Source organism: Dryobates pubescens, chromosome 4, assembly GCF_014839835.1.
Source record: "Dryobates pubescens isolate bDryPub1 chromosome 4, bDryPub1.pri, whole genome shotgun sequence".
NCBI classification, from domain to species: domain Eukaryota; kingdom Metazoa; phylum Chordata; class Aves; order Piciformes; family Picidae; genus Dryobates; species Dryobates pubescens.
This window is the reverse complement of record NC_071615.1, coordinates 17,053,078-17,059,175: the sequence shown is the minus strand read 5'-3', so window position 1 is coordinate 17,059,175 and position 6,098 is coordinate 17,053,078.

Here is a 6,098-nt window from a genome sequence, read left to right as displayed (position 1 = left end):
CTGCCGCAGTGCCCCACGGCGCCTGCGTGCCCCACGCCGCAGCCTCCCCACCTGCCACATATGTGCCAGCCTGTTCCCGGCGTTGGCGAGGCGTGAGCAGCAGCTTGCTGGTGGCTGGGGAGCTGAGCCACCCTGCCATGTGCCATGTGCCACGCAGCCTGGGCACAAGGGACGTGTGGGCACGGTCCAGCCCGGGCCAGCCCTGGGGTACCAGGAGATGATGGAGCGGAACGTGCCCACCAGCATGGCAACAGCACCCTGGGTAGGGGCACCCAGCACCCTGTGCCCACTGGTGGTGATGGTGGGATGCCCAGAGAGAGGGTGGGGGTGGGGACAGCAGAGCTGTGTGTGCCAGCTACCCTCACATCCTCCAGGCAGGGTGTCCCTCGGAAGTGGTGAACCAGCTGGGCACTTCCTGGTGACAGCTGTGACACAGGAATGACCAGGGGCACACAGGGTGCCCGCCCTTGTGGGGACCCACCCACTCTGCAGGCAGATGGGGAGGTGGGATCCCCTCGATGCCCACCTGCCCATGCCAGTGCCCCTGGACACTGCTGCTGCCCCTGCCCCAGTCTCTGCCAGCACCAGTGGCTGGCTGCCAGGATGGATCCAAAGCCAAGTGATGGAGCTGCTGCCACCCAGGGTGCCAACCCCCACGGCAGCAGGGTGTGGTGCTTGCACCCCCCCCCTCACCCCACCCCCCCAGCTCCCTGGGGTGCATCACCTGCACAGGGGCTCAGCCATCACCCACGACCTCCTACCACGCCATGCTGTGCCATGCTGTGCCAGCGGTGCTGCCAAGCAGACACAAACAGCTGGAGGGGTGATGGGTGGAGCCATGGGGGGTGTGCCAGCCCTGGGTGCTTCACCCACACCCGCGGGGCCAGAATCGCTCCCCAGTGCCCCTGCCCTCGCTGCTGAAAGCCAATGGCAGGGGCTGGCGGCAGGGCAGCCACCTGGGAGCTCTCGGGCATCCCCGTGGCACCTCCAGGGCTGATGGCTCCTGCAGCCAGACCTGTTCCGGGCCGGCAGAGATGCTGCTGCTTGCCAGGCAGGGCCCAGCAGTCCATCGGCTCCTCCTGGCTTTAATTACTGCTGCAGGACTAATTGGCTTCTCCCTGGGGACGCCTGCAATCAGGCTGCTGGCAGGGAGGGTGCTGGGAGAGGGTGGTCTGGGACAGAGTGCCCAGCCTGGCTGCCGAGCTGGGCATCGGAAGGGGTGACCCCGAGTCAGGTGGGCACGACGGAGCTGAGCCCTCTGGCCAAGGGATGGAGCAGCTGGGGGATGCAGAGGGAGAGGCTTTCATGGTGGCAGTGAGGAGCTCACCACAGCTCCATCCACCCTGACCCAGAAACGCCAGCGCCCCTCCTGGCACCCAGTGCCACCCACGGGGACAATGGTGGGTCCCACCCCTGGCCAGACCCAGTGCCACCCTGCCCAGCTGGCTGTGGTGCAGGCAGGAGCCACAGCTTGGGGCTGGGGGATGAGGAGTGCTGGTGCTGAGCAGAAGCAGAAGCGAGCCGCTGGGTGAAACCCTGTGCCTGCCCGCAGGGTACCGAGAGGTCACCCCCTGCCCTGGTGGCAGCACCCCCTGCCCACCCCCTGCCCTGCCCGCTGCCCCTGGCCATCCCTACCTGGGTGAGCGGCTGGAGCCGGGGCTGCTGTCGCCGAGTGCTGGTCACCAGGGCCAAATGGCTCCTGGGGTGCAAGGGCAGGGAGGGTGGCTGCAGCCCACGGCTCCTCCTCTGCTCCTCCTCCTCCTCCTTGCCCGGGGCCCTGCGTGGGCGACCCAGGCGTGGAAGTGAAAGGCAGAGTGGAAGTGAGAGGCGGCGGCTGAGGGCTGGCTTGGTGCTTCCTCCCACGGGGCATGGGATGGCCACCCACGGGTGTCACTGGCTGGGGGCCAGGGTGGCCTCCCGGGGGAGGAAATGGCACATCCCCACCTCTTCCTGGCAGAGATCACTGTGCCCGAGCAGTGTCTGCCAGTCCCGTGCCATCTGCAGAGCAGCCGGTGCCCACAGGCTGCCCGCTGCTCGTGCCTCACTCTGGTTCAGCTGCCCTGCCAGCAGCCCAGCCTGCCCCTGGTCACCATGCCCATGTCCCTGGCACCTTGGCTACACCCCGAGCACCATTCCCCACGGACCCCAGCACCCTGGCACTGTGCCTGTGTCCCCAGCACCCCAATTTGGCCCTGAGCACTGTCCCCATGATCCAAATTTGGCCCTGAGCACTGACTTCATGTCCCCATCACCCTGGCTCACCCCAACCACTGTCCCCATGTCCCCATGACCCAAATTTGGCCCTGAGCACTGACTTCATGTCCCCATCACCCTGGCTCACCTCAACCACTGTTCCCACGTCCCAACCACTCCAGCTCAGCCCCAGGCACTGTCCCCGTGTCCCCCAGCACCCCAGGGTCAGCAGGGCGGGCAGGCCAGCTGGGCAGCAGTCCGGGGGCATTGCTGGGGCATGATTCACCCCAGCTGGATGGATGCCTGCCCAGCGTCAGCACTTAGCGCCCGGCGCCGCGGCTGCGGGGACAGGCAGCCAGGAGCCCCGAGCGCCCAAACAGGGAGCACCGGCAGCGGCGGCCGGCTCCCGGGCCCCCAGCGCCCTGCAGCCTGCCCGGAGCGGCAGACGCTGGGAATTCCCCACCCGCCGCCTGGGGATGGGCATGGGCTTGGCGGTGCCCGCACCGACAGAGTGGGAGCCGAGGGCACCGCCGTGCCCCGCGTCGCTCCCCCAGGAGCAAGGCGCACGCCCGAGCGCACCTTGGCACCCTGCCACCTCCTGTGTCCCCCGGGGGCAGGGAGGCACAGCACCGTCCCCGTGCCAGGGCAAGGAGGGCTGGGGGCGGGGGGAGCAACCCCTGGACGCGGGACAAGATCGCGGCGATAGGCGGCACGCGCGGGGCCCCGGCGCCTGGCACGGCCCCGGGGGGGCACACGGGGCCCGACCTGCCCGTGCCCGCGGAAAGACTGCGGAGCTGGGGCGGCGCGGGAAGCTCGCCAGGCGCCCCGGGGCCGGCTGGGCCGGGAGTGCTGCCAGCACCGCGCTCAGCACCGTGCCGCACAGGCCCCCTGCCACGCGCCACGCTGTGCCGGGTGGCGCCCGGCGCCCCCCGCGCCCCGCAGTGGGGAGCAGTGAGCTGGTGGGGCTCACGCTGTGCCCAGCGCCATTGTCACCCTGCACCAACGGTCACCTTGGCATTGACAGTGCCAGGGTGGCTGGAGGTAACAGGGGCCGCTGTGGGGGGGTGTGTGGCAACGCTGTGCCCAGCAAGGAGGTCCTGCAGCGTGGGGGGAGGGGCTCGGAGCGAGTCCTACCGTGCTCTGGTGTCACTGCAGCCCAGTCGCCATCCACAGCCTCGCTGGGAGACGCTGCCACCGTGCAGGGTCCTTGTGGCCCCACCAGCCTGGCGCTCGGGGAGTTCATCCCAGCTCCACGGGGCATTGTCAGGGTCCCCAGGGCTGGCACCAGCACCAGCCCCCCGAGGAAGGCAGGCTGGGAGCTCACTTGCACTGTCTGTGGCTGGGACACCAGCTTGAAGGGGGCTGCTTGGGGGGCTGGCGGCAGCCCCTCAGCCCTGCCTGCAGAAGGGGCAGCGGGGCCCAGGGCTGCCTCCCCCAGGCCCCGGGGCATTGGTGGGGGCCGGTGAGCCAGGCTGGGGCTGGCACTAAGGCTGACATCGAGGCTGACCCTCAGCTGCGGTTGGGGGAGCATTTGGGGGGCTGTGTCCCACCCCCGTGGCCCCTCGGTGGGCCTGGGCAGCCCTGGGGCGGCCTCGGTGCCATCGTATGGGGAGGAGGAGGAGGAGGAGGAGGAGGAGGAGGAGGAAGGCTGGCGGGTTCGAGGGAGGGTCACAGGGCTCTGGGTGCCCCAGGGCGGGGGCTGCGGTGGGGATGTGCCCATGCCCGGCTCCTCAGCGATGTGCAGGTCCAGCACGGGCACGGCGCCGGGGCCAGCCCCACAGAGGGCACTCTCCAGCTCCACCGGGCAGACGCTGCCATGGGGCGGGACCCGCGCCAGGCCCGGGCTGGCGGCCGGCAGCAGCGGGGGCCCGGCGGGCGCCGGGCTCTCCAGGCTGGAGGATGAGCTGCGGAGGCTCTCGCCGTCGCTGCCCGGCCCCGCCGCGGAGCCCTGGCGAGACGGGAAGGAGGCGACGCGGGCGACGGCGCTGCCGGCGGTGCCCTTGGCTCGGCTGAGGGAGAGGCTGCGCGGCGTGGGGCTGGGGCTGGCGGCAGTGCCCGCGCGTGGCAGGTGGCCAAGCTGCAGGGACAGGTGGCTCTCGGTGGTGCCCAGGGGGGACGCCGGTGCGGATCCGGGCACCTCACTGCCATCCTCTGCCTCAAAGGACTTCTTGAGCGCTGGGGACAGAGACAGACAGATGGTGGCATGAGAGCGGCATCCGAGGCACCCCTGGCCAGGCACCTGCTGGGCGCTGCCCCTTCCCCAGCTGACCTCATGGTGAGCCCTGGGCACAGCCCCAGCTGTGCCACGCCGGTACTCAAGGTGCCCCCCTCACCAGAGGGCTGCCTGCGATGCCACCCTGCATGGGAACGCAGCGGAGCGCCAGCGGCTCGGGGCACTGCTGCTTTGTTTCGCCCTCACTCTCCTCGCCGCGGCTGTGCCCGGCGGTGCCGCTGCACAGTGCCCGCTTTATTCCCCCTGTAAGGGATCCGGCCCCGAGTAACCAGATCCCCCCAGCCCACCCCTCTCCCCCTGCTCCATCCCTGCTGGGAAGGCTTCCTGCCCCCTTGCGTGGTGTTAACCCTGAAGCCTACTGACGGGGAGGCAGCCCGGGTCTGACAGGCCCTGCAGGGGGCTGGTGGCACTGCCAACCTGCCCCCACAGAAGGACACCCCCCCAGCACCCTTCTCTGGGCATCCCTGCAAGCCTCTTGCCGTGCTCTGCCAGCTCTGCCAAAGGGGCACCGTGTGGTGCCCACCGTTGGCTCCCCAGCCCCTGAGGAGAGCGCAGGGGGTCCATGCCCCACCCCCCAGGCAGCCTTCCTTGCTCCACTGCCAGGCAGTGGGTGGCTGCCTCCAGCAGGTAGCTAGAGAGGGGCTGCCCACGCTGCGCCCCTTCATCCCTGCTGTGCCAGCACATGTGCCAGCCTGCCCTGGCATGGCACCCACTGGCATGAAGCTGCCTTCACCCTCCTCTTCCTCAGCCCCAAGGCTGCTGCCTGGGCTCAGCCGCAGTGCTGGGGGCAGCGGGGGGTGGGGGTCATGCCCTGTGCCCTCCCCAGCTCAGCTCTGTGCCCGGGGCTGGGCAGGGGTCAGGGGTCGGGGGGGGAGGGGGTGCTGCTAATCACAGCTCTGCCCGGGGCAGGTATTTCTGTGGCCGGGTGGGGGCCAAGAGGTCATGGGCGTGGGGGGCGTGGGGCTGCTGTCCCCCCCCACCATCCATCTCACTGCTGCAGGCCAAAATGCCTCTTTTCACCCCAAACCTGCCCCCGGCTCCAGCCTCACCCAGACTCCAGATCTGTCCGGGGGTGGGGAGGGGGTGCAGGGCAAAAGGGAGTCTGAGGGGGGGGTCAGAGGAGTTGGGGAGGGGGGGATGGGGGTGTGGAGGTGTGGTGAGGAGTTTGGGGGGAGTGTGGGAGAGGATGTGAGGAGGGCAGGGGGTGGGGGAGGGCAGGGGTTGAGGGGGTGGCAGGGGTCGGGGGCTTGGCAGGGGGTTTAGAGGAGTCGGGGGGTGTATAGGAGGGTAATTGGGGAGGTGGCAGAGGGCGGGGGGGGCTTGCAGGGAGTAGGAGGGTGGCAGGGAATTTGGAAGGGGGGGGATGGGAGGGATGGGAGAGATGTAGGGTGTGTGTGTGGGGAGATGGTAAGGATGGAGGGGGGTCCATGGGGTGGGGGCAGCCCGGCAGCGGCGGGGTTAAGGTGCCCGGGGTAGATGCACGCATTCCTCCCCGGCGAGGGCAGCAGCAGCCCCGGGGTCGGGTTTCGCCACCCCCCACCCCCCGCCCCACCTCAACCCCTCCCGGCCCCTGCCCAGCCCCGGTCCCTCCCGCCCCAGCCTCCAGGAAGCGGCTGCGGCTCATCGCGGTCGGGAGAAGCTCAGCCCCGGACGGGCGGGAGCCCCCCCGCAG